At 49.6% G+C, this 15,173-nt stretch overlaps 1 pseudogene; it reads right to left on the bottom strand.

Annotated features, from left to right (window-relative positions):
- Window positions 1-13,346: 13,346 nt before the first annotated feature.
- LOC101566219 lies at window positions 13,347-14,625 on the bottom strand (annotated as a pseudogene).
- Between the last annotated feature and the right edge of the window lie 548 nt (window positions 14,626-15,173).

The raw sequence follows: 15,173 nt of genomic DNA on the forward strand, positions 1-15,173 counted from the left end.
TGGCCACTCAGTTCAATCACCACATTACAGTTAGGGTCTGTGATGACCTGGACCTCAAGTGGGCACCATGAAGATTACGAATGACACCCATTCCACACAAGAAAGACTCCGGAGACACGGGAGCAAGTGATAAGCATTTTCTAGAAGCTTCCTGTGCAACCAGAGGATGAAAGCACCAACAATGGGGCGACCAGTTCAGAAGCCGGAAGATAGAAACAGCCAGCCAGCCCACGAGGTTCTGGCGAGCCAGGCTTCGGGTTGCAGAGAGTCGCATGCACACAGACAAGCAGGGCCTTCAGAGGGAGCTTGCACGGTGGGCGTGTGAGGAAGGGGAGGCCACACAGGCCCATGTCCCGGCGAGGAGGGCAGTGGTAGCCAAGACCTGACAAATGCAGCTCTTGAACATGTCACCATGCGGACTTGTCAGCAAGTCCACATGCCCACAGTGGCAACCCAGATGACCCCCGCCTCAGGCCGAATGTCCCAGGAGTTGGATGGATAGAGGAAAGCTGCCCACACTGCAGACCCAGAGTAGAGAAGAAGGATGTGTGGAGTTAGAGCACAAGATCCCGAATACCATGCTCAGGAGGGGAAATCGATGCCACCAGGAGAGAGATGGCAGGCATCAGAACCATGAGCAGAGGGTGGAACGCGATGCTGGAGTCTGGTGCAACAGTAATTCTGGGACCTGCTGGTAGAAGGAGGCCAAAGACAGAGTTGTCACAGATGTAGGCTCAGGGGACTGGAAGGATGGAGCAAGCACACAGGGAGGGGTACAGAGGAGGAGCAGGCTCTGGGGAAGGGTGATGCTCTCGCTGCAGGCAGGTTGAATGTTCAGTAAGGTGGGGAGGTGGCGGTGATACACAGGAGAGAGATCTGGCCTGAATGCACAGGTGGCAGAACATCTCTCCTTCAGGACTTGTTCTTAGTACCCAGCTCTTGACCCTAAGACTTTCAAGACCTCTGAATTCCCCAAAGCACTGAATGTCTTTTTGTTGTTCATGAGGTTCTCGAGGTAATGTTGGGATGGAGCCAGGTGCCAGTGGAGCAGCCACGAGTTCAGAGGTCACCCTCCAGCCCTGACCCCTGCTCTGGGTTGACATCATTAGTCATGCCTTTGGATCTGGGCTTCAAGAGCAGGCTAAGCAATGGAGCTCAAGAACATCCATGTATGGGTGAAGGGTGCCCCCTGATGCCATGGAGACTCCAAAGTCTCCATGCTGGGACCTTCCTACTTCTTTACTTGCACATATACATCTTGTGATAACCCAGCAGATGAAGATGAATGACTCTATAAGTCATTCTAGAAAATTCACATGAGAGGGCACTCCTGGGAGAGAGGGCCTAGGAGCCTTCCACATGCCCACAAGCTGGACAGCATTGTGAGTGATCTTGGCACCACTGCCCTGCCTCCTCTGTGAGGGATCTGTGAGCACCAGCACAAGCCCAATGCATGGCAGTCCTGTTACACTGCATGTCCCCAGTCCCCAATTAAAACAGGTCCCAGCGATGCTTTCAGCCCACCACATGAAGGCAGGTCAAAGGTGACAGATTTCTAAGGAGACCATATAAGGGCCACCAGTCTCCCCCAGATCTTCTGGCTCTGCCCACGGTCCCTGAGGTCCCCCGTTGGCCCATCGCCTGCTAGGCAGAGTGCCGTGCTGCCTGGCCTCATGGGTCACAACTGATTCAGTGACAAATGAGGCCTCAGAGCTGTCCTCAGAACTCGCACTCACACATAGGTCCTCACCCCAGAGCAGGATGCACACCCCGAGATGGGTGGATACACGATGTGGAGCCCTGGCCCTGGTCGGAAAATGAAAGGGCACGTCTTCCCTCCAAGGAAAGCTGGGCATGTGTTCTGCGTACACGTGCACATAGGCCAAATCTGAGACGTCTGTGTGGACATGCGCTGCCTTGGGAAGCTGCCTGAGCTGGGTGGAGCTCCGGCTGCTAGCTCAGTCCTCTGCAAATGAAGAGACTAGCCCGGCACACCCCTTCCTTCCCCCTCCAGCCCCTCCCCAGCTCCATAGGTGCTACGGATGCACTCCCCACTCCTCTCCAGTCCCCCAGCCTGGCAGTTCTGGACCCTCCTATCTACCCTCTTCTGGGATTCCAGGGCTCTCTAGTGGCCCTTCTGTCAGGTCCCTCCTGCATGATGATTAGTTCCTGTCCACTTTCAGGCTCTCAGACCATTAAAAATAAATCAGGAGTTTGCCAGAGCATTTTCTCTGATCTGCCATTTATTCCCCTAGGGAGCAGCCACTCACACAGCCCCTAGACCTCAGGTCTAGCAGAGCCGGGTGATTTTCCTCCCAGCAGCTTCAGACTGATTTTTCTGTATTCGTTCCAACTACGGGACTCCAGGATGGGGTATCAAGGAGTCGGTCTGCAGCCAAGCGAGCTGCATGATGAAAAGTACAAGCTCTCTCCATGCAGAGCCTGGCGTGGCCGTGGCTCCCACTGGACTCGGGATATGTTGGTCCTGGGGGCCTGGGTGGCTCTCACATGGGTCAGCTCTGCTCTGGGGAAGGGGAGATGAGGTCTAAGTCAGAATTCCCCCTTTCCAACCTCCTGTCCATCCAGCCAGCAACCAGTCCGACACACAAGCAAAGTGAGCCCAGACAGAAACATATGGGCTCTTTCTTGGGAGAAGGGGTCTTTCACTATATGAGCACTGTGCTCAAACGTGGAACCAGCCTGGGAGGTGAGGCAGGAGTGGAGGGCGGGCACAAGAGTGGAGGTGTCACTTCTGCCTCCAGGGAAAGACTAGCTGCTCCACAGGGGCTTTGTTTCTGCCCGGGCCAGAGCTGCCATCCTAACAGACAATTACGTACAGCAAAAATGTCCTAAAGTAACTTTGAGGACCGCCACATCCCCCAGACGCAAGTGTCATTGTCATTACTTGTGAGCTGGAATTGACTTCTCTAAATTGGTTTCCATTTAAGTAGTGGGTCTGGGTGAGGCTATGACACAGCCTCATGACAGCGGGTGGCTGATGATGGCCTAGCCCTGTTGGTCATCAGTGGCCATGGTTGGGCTCAAATAGACAAGAGCAGTGATGCCACAGGGCTAAGGCAGGAGACAGGGTCTCTGCTGAGGCCTGCATGACTCCAGAGGAAAACTCCTTCCCAGAACTGGCTACAAAGCAAGCTTTCATTGATCATAACCTAGATCTGCCTGTTCGGTCCCTTCCACCAGAACGCTTATCTCCTCTGTTGCGAGCCCGGCGCGCCTCGCCACTTGTCTGTCACATCCAACCTCAACACTTCACCATCTTCCTCAAGGAATAAACACTGCTGTTCTGGGTATCATATGGGCTTTTGTTCTCCATGAACAACTGGTCACCCCAGATCCCTACAGCACCCCTATTTTGTCTCTTGCTTTTTCTTCCCACCATGTGTGACTCTGGACAAAAAATTGGGGACTCACTGTAGGAGTCCTTGATAACTGGTGCCGTGGAAAGGGTCTCTGCCAGTAACAAAAGCTTTATTCGCACCACAAGATCAGAGGAGTCTTCAAGATTAGTTTAGCCAGGCTTGGTGATGCACACCTATCATCCCAGCATTCACAAAGTAAAGCAGGAGGACTGCTGTGAGTTCTGGCCAACCTAGGCTGCATAGCGAGTTCAAGACCAGCCTGAACTACACAGCAAGACCTTGTTTCAAAAAAAAAAAAAAAAGAAAGAAAGAAAATGGAATATATATTTATATACCATTAAAAATTGTCTATTTCTTGTTAACTTTTGGCCTCTTGCTACGAGTTTTACTTTTCATGCTTGTTGTAGTTGGTGTTGCTTTCAGTGCCGTGATCTCAGTGCAGAGCAGCACAGTGCTGTACGTCACAGCCAGCAGCTCCCAGCAGCCCCTATCAGCTCTGCAGTGCCAAGGCTCAGGGCTCCCTTGGCAGTTTAATGGGGCTTCCCCAGTAGCTTCCATTGCCTCTGGAAAGTCCAGACCTTGTGTACCAGCCCAGACGCTGCCAGGGCTGAGAAGCAAGGTCAGGGTCCTGTCTCTTCTGCCCTTAGTTTCTATTTCATCGTATAACATGCTCCATCCTAGTGAACCTGCAACCCAGGCCTGGGTGACCATGCTGCCTCCCTGTTCAGTAAGACAGGAAATGGTCAGCTCGCCCATAGTCACTCCCAGGGGCATTTGTGGTACTTAACTGGAGCCTGCAGCATTTGAACAGCACTAAGAACCCCCTGATGATGGTGACACAAATGCAAGGCTGCTTCCTCTCCCCTCCTCCTTCCAACATCCAGAGAGGCCATTGCCCTCCTTCCCACTACCCATCCTCCTCAGGGGTGGCCCAGGTCACTCTCCCCAGTATCTCCTGCCACCACCAGGTGACTTTGGGGCCTCCAGGCTACAGTGAGACAGCTGGGCTCTGGAGAACAGCGATGTTCTCCCAACTTCTACTGCTCCAGGAAAAGCTGCCTTGAACGTCAGACCTGTCAGGTGAGCCCACCCTGACCCTGTGTCTTACCACTGTGAGGTCCTCAGGTAGGTCTCTGAATGCACAAACTGCGTTCATGGCCCACTCCTGGTCGTGTAAGGAACTCTCACAGTCTTCAGTCAGTTGAGAGCAGCCAGCTTCGAGAGTTTCTAGAGAACAGAGGTGGGGATGAGCAGTTGACCTAACTGGACATTAGGGACATGCAGAGAGCCCCTGAGAGGCAGTGGAAGCTACTGGGGGGGCCCAGAAAGCTGCCAAGGAGACCATCAGCTTTGACTACTGTGTAGATAGGGACGGCTGCCTGTGACGCTGAGGGTGAGGGCAGGGGACTCGGGGCGTGGAGCAGCGACTGGAGACACACATTGCAGATATATGATCTCTATCTGAATTGAACAAAAGAGCCCTCACCTAAAGGCAACACGCACAGTGTTGGTATACAGAGCTATTCCTACCTGCTGTGGGCCTGCCAAACCAAATGGAGGGAAAGCATCAAGCCAGGAAATCTCTGTGCACGGCAGTCCATGGTCGATCCTGACAAGAAAGATACTCTTACAAAACGAACAGTAGAGTGAATCTTCTTCTAGTCCAGGGGCCAGCACACAGCTGCCCATCTGCTACATGTGGGTCTCACCTGTAGAAATAAAGTTTTATTGGAAGTTATTGGAACTCATTAAATACTCCACAAATGTATCAGCTGCACAACCTAAGCTGTGCCTCGCCTGGTCGTTCACAGACTGAGCTTTGGGTATTGATCACTTTTGTTGGGTCAAGGTGTCAGTGACAGAGGTACCTGGGTTGTATTTGTCCATTGTCCTTTCACATAAAATTAGCTTGGTACTGGGTCCTGTATTCACAGCATTTGTTCAATGTGTGATTTTATTATCTAATTCCTCCTAGGAGGTGTCATACTCAATGACACAAGCTGTACATTGTACCCTTTCTCTATCTCTAACCTCTCTATAGCCACAGTTATTTGCATGTGCTCAGTCAATATTTGCTGCCAGTCTGGTTGACAGTTTTAGGGTATAGCCATGAAGGTCCTCAGTGAGGTCCTCAGGCATTTGGTTCCCAGGAACGCATCTGGGATTCTTGATTCAGACGCTTGATATCCTGAGGGTCCCCTTGCCTAGGCGTCCCCAAAGGGCTGAAGACTGTAAGAAGAAATTCTTTTAAGGCTGTTGTTAATGTCTGGAGCAGGAAGTGAGGGTAGTGTCTATCTAATTAGATTTCCCTATCTAATTCCTACAAGTTCAGGGAACTGCAAGCATAATCACACTGAAACAATGAGGCAGTGAATCCTATCTGATTCCCAGAGGACGTCTACTGTCCACACAATGGCTAGAACTGCACATCACAGGCTATATCACTGACTGAACTTGACTTGAAGTATGTAGGGGCTGGCCAGATAGCTCAGTGGACTAAAGCACCTGCTTAGGCACAGTGCAGTGGCCAGGGTCTCATTCCCCATGTGCCATGCCAGCCCCACCCCTGGGGGTGCGCTAAGACAGCCATTGTGACTGGGCATGGTGGCACCCCTGTAATCTCAGCACTGGGGAAGCTGAAAACAGAATCAGTACAAGTCCAATCTATGTAGTGAGACCCTATAGACCCTTAGACCCTGTCTGTCCTAAATACAGAAACAATAAATACATAAATGAAGTACATTACCGCAAAAATTTAAATGGACCACATCTGAGCCTGGGACATGGAACTTGGCTGTGGGGAGAGGCAGAAGCCAGGGCAGTTTGGGAAGCGGCTGTGTAAGGAAGCTTTCGGTGACACTAGTTATGTACTGAACAAAGACAATGGGTATTAAGACTCAGGACATATGAGAACTTGTACTGTAATGTCATGTACCTTGGTAGTGTCCCAAATTTTCTGATCAAGAAGATTATGGGGCCAAAGAGGAAAGTGATCGATGATGTACAGTGTGCCTAAGGAGAGTCACATGGGGAGAAGACACTCTCTCAGGCTTTCACAGAGAGCACATTGGCCAAGCAATGGCCGTGACTCATCCACATGGCTGCACTGACAAAGGTTCTACAATCTGAGGTACAGGATTTCAGGATAAATCCTGAGGGGATTTCACTGACCTTCTCAGACCAAAAAGCTACAACTCTTGTTGCACAGGTCCTGCTTTACCTTGGTCTTAACCATCCAGTAGAGAAGTATGAAGACGAAATATAGGAAGTAAAGCCATGCTGTTATGTTGAGCTGTGGGGAACTCAGGTCAATAATTTCTGACATTGCCAGTTAAACAGAAGACCCAATGCTATTATGGGCTACTGGACTCTTTTAGAATATTTTGCTGAGTTTACACACCTATAATATTCAATAACGGAACTTAAAAAAATGGGGTATAACTATGAATGTCCATTTTGTATCTGTGTATTCAAAGTGGTTGGGATAGATACATAGTTGCATTCTCTTAATGAATAGAATGATTTTTTCTAATGGTGTTTGTAAATAGGATCACAAGTCTGCATCTTGTACAGCAATTAACCACTAAGAAGAATATATGCAGTGTATTATTTGTTGAAACTGTACTTTCGATTTGATTTGAAACTGTCTCATTGCTATATGTTTATCAATAAAACTTTGAAAACAAAAAACAAAAAAACCCAAAGACAATGGGTAACTGATTACTCTATTCAAGAAGAATTTCTTGAATATCCCAGGGCTGGCCAAATAGCTCAGGGAATTAAAGTGCCTGCAAGAAGGTTGGGGGGGCTGGGGGGGCTGGGAGGGGGCATGCCGGCCCTGCCCCCAGGCCATGCTGAGATAGCAATTGAGGTTGGGCATGGTGTCGTGCGCCTGTAATCCCAGCTCTTTGGGAGGCTGAACACAGGCGGATCACTATGAGTCCAATCTAGTAGTGAGACCCTGAACATCCTGTAGACAACTTCCCTAAAATACAAAAGAAAAAAAAAAAAGAAGAATTTATTCCCATAAAAATTACTTTTGAGAAATGAATATGGAAAATTCTTTATTAACTTGGAAAATAAAAAGGGTGAAACACTACTACATAAAAATTGAGGGCCGGGGAAATGGCTCAGTAGAATAAGAGCTTCCCTGGTAAGTGCAAGGGCCTGAGTTCAATCCCCAGTTCCACCAAAAAAAAAAAAAAAAAGTAGATTGAAGGTTAAAAAAAAAAAGTAAAAAGGGGCCGGGTAGATGACTCAGTGGATAAGTGCTTCTCTGGCAAGCACAAGGGCCTGAGTTCAATCCCCGGTTTGGCAAAAAAATAAAAAATAAAAAATAAAAAATTGATAAGAAATTACATCGGTTTAATGGGTCTTACTCCAGAAAACACCTTTCCAATGGAAATTCATCAGCAATCCCACAAATCTGAATATTTGTATTTGATGTGGCCAGTCCTCTGGTGTCCTAGGTGTGCTCTTGCTGGAGGGTGCTCCAGTCGTGGGGCTGGGGAAGTCAATTCCTGTGACTAAAGGAAACTCCACTTCCAAGACTCTGTCCACTCGGATGTATTTGCTCACATACTACTAAGCAACATGTCCCTGGCCCGAACTCTGTTTGCCTTGGTGCTCACAGCTGGGAAAGTCTACAGAGGACACTCTGCTTGTCACATAGCAAGTTTAGATAAGCTGTGGCTGTCCCAGTGGAAAATATTATCACCTCTTCCCAGTGGAGAGCCATGCTTTGATGATGTGTGCTGTCCTCATGGGCCTCATGTGCTTCTCCTGCAAAAACTGGCTTCAAGAATAGTGTTTGTTTAATTACTAAACAGTGACCCTGGCCGCTGCACTGTGCCTAATAGGTCTGTGGAAAGCGCAGCAAAACATTCGGAAAGACAAATACTAGTGTCTTCCCACTGCACACCAGAAGGACAGGAGGTTCCGGGTGGGGCAGGACCATCACGGTGGGACTAGGAGGAAAGGTTACTGTCGCTGGGACACAGGGCTCTGTAGATGACACACCCTGGCTGAGCATTCTATGAGGTTCCACGACACTCGCTCTGCTCCTCTCAGAATGGGCAGCACTAGATGCCTTACACATGGCTTGATGGCAAATGGTCAGTGGTTGGAAGTGAGGACCTGCCTGAGATGTCCCCTGCTGGTGGGGTGGGAGAGGGCCCCATCAATGTGCACATACAGCGTTTAAACCCTGACCTCTTACACCACTTTGCCACATCCTCACCCAGCAGCAGGGGACCCCCAGGTGCCAGCATCTCTTCCTTCATCCTTGCCACACATCCCTGCCCCACAGTCCAGCCAAGGGTCCTCGACGTACATCATCCACATTGAGAAGATCACAGAGCGCCAGATGACACCAGACCCATCTCACTCACAGCAGGGCCTCTCTGAGGGACACCATTTTTGTCCACCTCTATTTTCTCTGTGCTCCCAGTTCTATCCAACAAGACACCTGGATCACCTAAGAGAAGAGCAAGGGACCTGGGCAGGGAGCCTGGAAGTCCCCCATGCCCTCATGGTGACAGCCACCTTCTGGGTCCAGCTCACCCTTTCTGTTGCCCACACCGCAGGTGGTGAATGGTGGCACATGCTTTAGAGAGCCCTCAGGTCTCACAGTGGGCTCCGTGATGATCCTGATACCCAAAGCGACACTCCCAAGGATTCTGGCTAGATGAAGACATGATACCTTCGCTCCCTGCTCCAGACATTAACAACACCCTTACAGGATTGCTTCTTACGTCTTCAGCCCTATGGGAACCCCTAGGCCAGGGGACCCTCAGGACACCAAACATCTGAATCATGAATCCCAGAGGTGTTCCCAGAAACCAAATGCCTGAGGACCTCACTGAGCTATTCTTCATGGCTATACCCTAAAATTGTGAAGCAGACTGGCCATAAATATTGACTAAGCACATGCAAATAGACTGTGGCCACAGAGGAGGTTAGAACTAGAGGGAGGGTAGGATGTGCAGCTTTGTGTCATCAAGTATGCAAACCTAAGTGACACACACCATTTTTGGTAAAATTCAAATAACCAGTGCAGGTACAAGAACAAATAAGCACCCTAAGCAAATAACAAAGGAGGGGGCAGAGGTCCCCCAAAGACACCAGGCCTGAGTGGACAATGACAAGTTCTACCACTATAGGAATCAATGAATCTCATCCTCTGTGAATGATTATTCAAGACGCAAGCCATATACAGAGCTGCTCTGGGGCTGGGAGACCTTGGAAAAGGACTTCTGCCTTCCAGGGTGTGACATCATGTTGGAGAGGTCATATATGTATGCATGAAGATATCATCAATAAAATAATACCCACGGTGCTAAGATGACCCCACTGGCTGAGAATTTCCAAGCACTGGACGCCACAGCCTCCCATGGTTCTTGGCCAAGCAGCAGGCTGGGCCTAAGAACAAGATGAGAAGGTAGGAACTGCTCTGCAATCTGCCTCTCTCAGAACATGCGCATCCTCTCACATTCTATCTCATTCCCTTAGGTCAGTGAACCTGTCTAACACATCTCTATGGCCTGCCAATTCCCAGCAGAAACATCCCTGCTTCAGGGATTTGTCTGGGGCCTGATGTAGGTAACATAAGAAAGCATTCTGCTTTCTGTACCTGCTTTCTCTCATTTAACACAATGGATGGATTCCCAGGTTGATTCCAGATATTGACTATTGTGAATCGCACTGCCATAAACGTCTAAATAAGAGTACAGACTTCTTTCCAACATATTGTTTTCATTTCCTTTGGATATATACCAGATGTGGAAGGCCAGGGAGATAGCTCAGCGGCATAAGTGCCTTCCTGGCAAACACAAGTCCTGAGTTCAATCCCTGATACCAAAACAAAAATAATGAAAATAAAATAAAATAAAACAACAACTAGGTGTGGACCTGCTGGGTCAAATAGTTATATTTTCAATTTCTTGAGGAAGTGCCATACTGTTTTCCATGATAGCTGTACACCAAAATATAGCACGTGGTCTGTGCACATGATCGATCTATGTGATGGCTATTATTCAGCATTTCGGGGGAAGGCAATTCTGACAGATGCTATGTCATGGAAAAATCTTAAGGAGGGCCACAAGTGAAATAAACCATCAAAAAGCACAAATATTACATAATTCTACCTATATGAGTTATCAGGAATAATCGAATCATTGAGACAGAAAGTAGCCTAGTAGAAGTTACCAGCAACAGGGAGAGGAGGAAAATGGGGAGTTAATGTGTAATAGGTACAGACTTTCTATTTAGGGTGAAGAAAAGGTTCTAGAAATGGGTAATAGTGATGATTACATAACAGTGCAAATGTACTTTATTGTCATGGAACTGTACACTTAGAAGTTACTAAAATATCACATTTCATTGTCTATTTTGCCACAATAAAAAGAATCATAGAAGAAGGCAGGAAGAAGGAAAGAAGGAAAGAAATAATGGAAGAAGAGAGGGAGGAAGGGAGGCAGAGGGGGAGGAAGCGCCAAACTCCAGCCTGGCGCCCAGGCTGCCCACTTTACTGTTCCTTCTGTGTGCTTTGTGGGGAGATGGCTTCGTCCAGCGGATGGCAGCAGAGCTATGCTAACTGCATTGTAAAGGCAAGGGCCGCCACCCTCTGGCCGACTTGAGTCTGAGGCACTCACTGCCTGGCCCTGCCCTTTGGCCTCCCTACCCTTTTCCCCTGGACTCAGTTGCAGCCTCCTGAGCCAACAGCCTCCTGCCAGGACCCTCCCTTAGCCCCAAGTGATTCCAATGCTTCACGGACGCTGCCAAGACAAATGTTAGTTACAAGAGTCTTATTTTTCCCTGTTGAAAGTGGGGCCAGAGATCCTCACACCATTTTTCCCAGAGCTTTGACCTTGGAAAGCTGGTCTCAGTATTTCCTCCTTTCCATGAAAGGCGTGTAAAATCCTTTTGAAGATTAGAGAGGCCTTTACCAGCTGTGGGACCCAGAATATCTTTCTCAGGGACCTGGAACCTCTCTTGGAAAAGAAGGCATCAGGAGACATGATGCCCCTACCTGAGTCAAGAAAAACTGCCTCCTGGTATGATGTAGAGTCAGTTTTCTGCCTGACCATGGCATTGCTGAGCTTTCTCTGGGGAGGCCCTGGACTGTCCCTACGAGGATGTCCTGAAGTTGCGGACCTGCCTGGTGTGATGGACACGGCTCCTTTCTGTCCTCTCAGTTTCCTAGCTGATGCCCATCACTTGCGTTCTGTTCTGGCTCTTTGTCCACTTAGGAATTAGAGGTTTCTTTTCTCACTGCCTTTGGGAGAAGGTTTCAGTTCTGCTACCCACAGTGCCCCCAGCTGTTGACCTGGCACGCATAGCTCCTGGGCACCTGGCATCCCACCATGCTTTCCCTATCTCTCCTGCCCCTTCACCTAGTATTCTGTGCAGATGGCACCAGTTTCCCTCCCAGAGATCCACCATCTCGAGTGCCCCTCACATGTGAGCCACGCCCACCTCCACCTGGTCCCTGCCCTCAGGCTCCATCACACTGACCTCACTTCTGACCCTGACAGAGTCCAGCAAGGCCCAGTCCTACATAGGATAGGACACTGCCATTTCCACGGCCCTGCCTTTTTATGCAAGGGCTCCTTGCCCCTCATGTTCACCTGAAAGGACACTGGACACCCCAAAACAGTGATTCCCCCCCACCTGTTACATCTCATCCTCCACATCATAGTGCTCCTCTGTCACAGCCATCATCAAACAAAATTATGTTCCTCTTGCCATTGAGAGATGGGGACAGCATTTGGTCACAAGAACCATTTCATTAGGCCACTTGTTTGCACTTCTCCACACCTCAAAGGCTGCCTCCTCTGCTGCCATTAACTAAGTCACAGCAAAATGTGTCCATTGCTTAGTGTATGGTGAAAGAATGCTTTTAAGGGACTGGCTGTCCTCCAGAGAACTTGGTGGTGAAGTTGAGATGGAGAGAAGTTACAGGGCCATGTAGTTCTTACAAAGCAGCTCCTGTGACTGATTGGATGGACCTTTATGGGCGCTGTGAGGCCTGGGCTTCACCTGGGCTGGCCCTGTTGCCATCCCCTGAACTTCCTTCCACCTGGAGACTACCTCACAGCTCCCACATTTTCAGAATGAGAGGCTGGACTGGACAGAAGTTTGGGCCTGCTTCTAAGAGGCATAGAAGCTCAAGCCCCTCCTCCCTATCTCCCTTGTGTGTGGTCATCGGTTCCCTGCCTCTCTCTCTCTCTCTCTCTCTCTCTCTCTCTCTCTCTCTCTCTCTCTCTCTCTCGGGCTGGCTCACCTGCCTTAAAGGCCAGTCTAGTAAGGCAGGTAAAGGTGGGGACTGAACCACGGTATCCTGCACCTGACTGCATTTGCATGAGCAGGTGCTTAAACAACTGAGCTAACAGGCAGGCCCCTCTTGTTTCTCTTTTACAGAGCTCTTGTCCATAATGGTGTCTGTGTGAGTGGGCCTGACACTTGTTTTTTGTTTGTTTGTTTGTTGTTGTTGTTTTCCACTCTACAGAGTTTATTGGGTTTATAACTGGACGAAGTGAGATGTGTACAAAATGAAGTGCACACGATCCTAAAGCAGAGTAAGGACTGAGGACTGGGGATCCATTACTGGCCTTTAGGGGGCTCTGAGGTGAGGGGCAGCCAACCCTCCCACTCCACAGGAATGGCCACAGGAGTGGAGAGGACAGGGGGCCCACCTGGCTTTGGTCACAGAACTCAGAGCCCGGCACTGGGTCAGGACAGATGGATGGAGAGCAGGAGCCACCCAAAACTGCCCTGCCGGGGGAGCTCAGGGACGGCTCTGCCAGTCCCACTTGCTATGTGGTTAGTCTAGACCTAGGCTCAGGGGATGGTGCAAAGGGAAGGCAGAGAAGCAGCGGGGAGGAGACACTGATGCACGGTGACCCAGCAGCACCTGGACCTGTGGAAGACGTGGGGTGGGGCGGTGGGCCAGCTGTCACTAGGCAGCTAGCAGCGGGTTTTATAAATGCCACTGCGGCCAATTTGATGACATTGTGATCACTGTAGTTCAACTTTAGTTCAAACACCTTCAGGTAGTGCCAGGAAGTGTGAATGGCACCTCAAAGTTCATGGAAATGGGGGGTCGAGCCCACTTCTTGTCATTAGTGGACAGAAGCTCAATCTCTGCACTGATCTGTGATTCCTTCATGCCTGTCATGCGCTTGATCTTCCACACAATGGCATTCTCACTGGCCTTGTACTTGGCCTTCTCCCTCATGCAGATTGCCTGCACTCCGCTTCTGTGCTGTGGGGTCGGGATCCTCACCTCGATCTTCTGGGCCAGTGGTGAGGACTTGAAGTTGGACTTGATTACTACCTTGACCTCTAGCCTGGTGCATCCTACTTCCCGCATGAGTGGGATCACCCAGAAAGGAAGGATGATGTCGTTGGTGGTGCGATACCTCATTAGCTCCAACTCTCCAACTGGTGGGATGAGGCTCATGCTGCGTTCCGAGTCAAACTTGCTGAGTCGCACACACTGGTGGAAGGTGCAGTCATCAATGGCAATTGGTTGCTTCCTGCTCTTGCTTGTTTCATCAGCTGTGCCTTTACCCTGCTTTTCAGTGACAACCTTGTCATTCATCCCGAACTTGCACTCAGGCATGCCATTTAGGTAGCTCTTCATTACAACTGGCCTGACACATGGGCGCTCAGCACCTGCCCCTGTGGAGATACGAGCAGGTTCACACTCTCTAGCACATTCCACGAAGAGCTCATTCTGGCGATACTTGACGCTTTCTCACCACCAACCAATCTGCCCTGTCACCTGGCTGGTGATCTGGGACTGCTCTTCTTTTGTCTGATGCTGGCTCTTGATGCCCTGTTGGGTGATGACAGTTTCCAGAGCACCTATCTCTGAACTCTCAGGGTAGCCAAAGTCCAGGATCTCATCCAGCAGCTCGTATACAAGCACAAAATTGCTCTTGATGTTTTCCTCACTGATCTTGCCAAAGTAGGCAGCCATTACGTCACACATCTTGCAGAGGAATCTGAAGACCATGGCAGTGTTGACATTCTGCTTGGTGACAGCTGCCAGTCAGATGTTGGAACACTGAACATGGAAGAAGTTGGTGAGAGCAATATTAGTGATGGGGCTGGGCGCCTGCTGCCATGCATGGAGAACGTTGACCCAAAATTATCCTTGTGTTCCTCCCGATGTCATCTCGGTAGACCCAGGAGATGAGCACTTGCCCTTCTGATTATATATGAATAAGCTTCCAGTCATGGCAGCAGCTCAGTGTCCATGGCTCATTGCTTTGAGAAGAGACCTGGTGTCCGAATCCACGGCCCCCTACTCAGACGGCCCGGTCACTCTCCAGATTCCAAGATGTCCACCCGCCCCCACCTAGCCAGCCTACTGCCTCTGGCACTTGTTTTATTTAAATTCTTGTGTTCAGTGCATGGTAGCCAAGAGATGGACATAATCCAAATATGTATCAGTGCATAGATTGGGGAAATGTTGTATCCATACAAGGAATTATTCTGCTGAAGAGGAAAGAAGTACCGGCACAAGCTACACAGGTGAACATCAGGGACATTATGCTGCAGGAAATATCTAGCGTAGTCAGGTTCACAGAGAGGGAAAGTAAGATGGGCTGCTGCCGGGGCTGGGCAGTGGGGAGCCTAGTGTGTGAGCTGGGAGAGGTTCAGTTGGGAAAGACGGAAAAGTTCTGGAGATGGATGGTGGTGATGACTGCAAACATTAAAAACGTGCTGGATGCCGCTGACCTGTACTCTTAGAAATAGTCTCTTGGCATCCACAGAGTTGTTGTT

This window comes from Octodon degus, unplaced genomic scaffold, assembly GCF_000260255.1.
Source record: "Octodon degus isolate 3935 unplaced genomic scaffold, OctDeg1.0 scaffold00127, whole genome shotgun sequence".
In the NCBI taxonomy this organism is placed as follows: Eukaryota; Metazoa; Chordata; class Mammalia; order Rodentia; family Octodontidae; genus Octodon; species Octodon degus.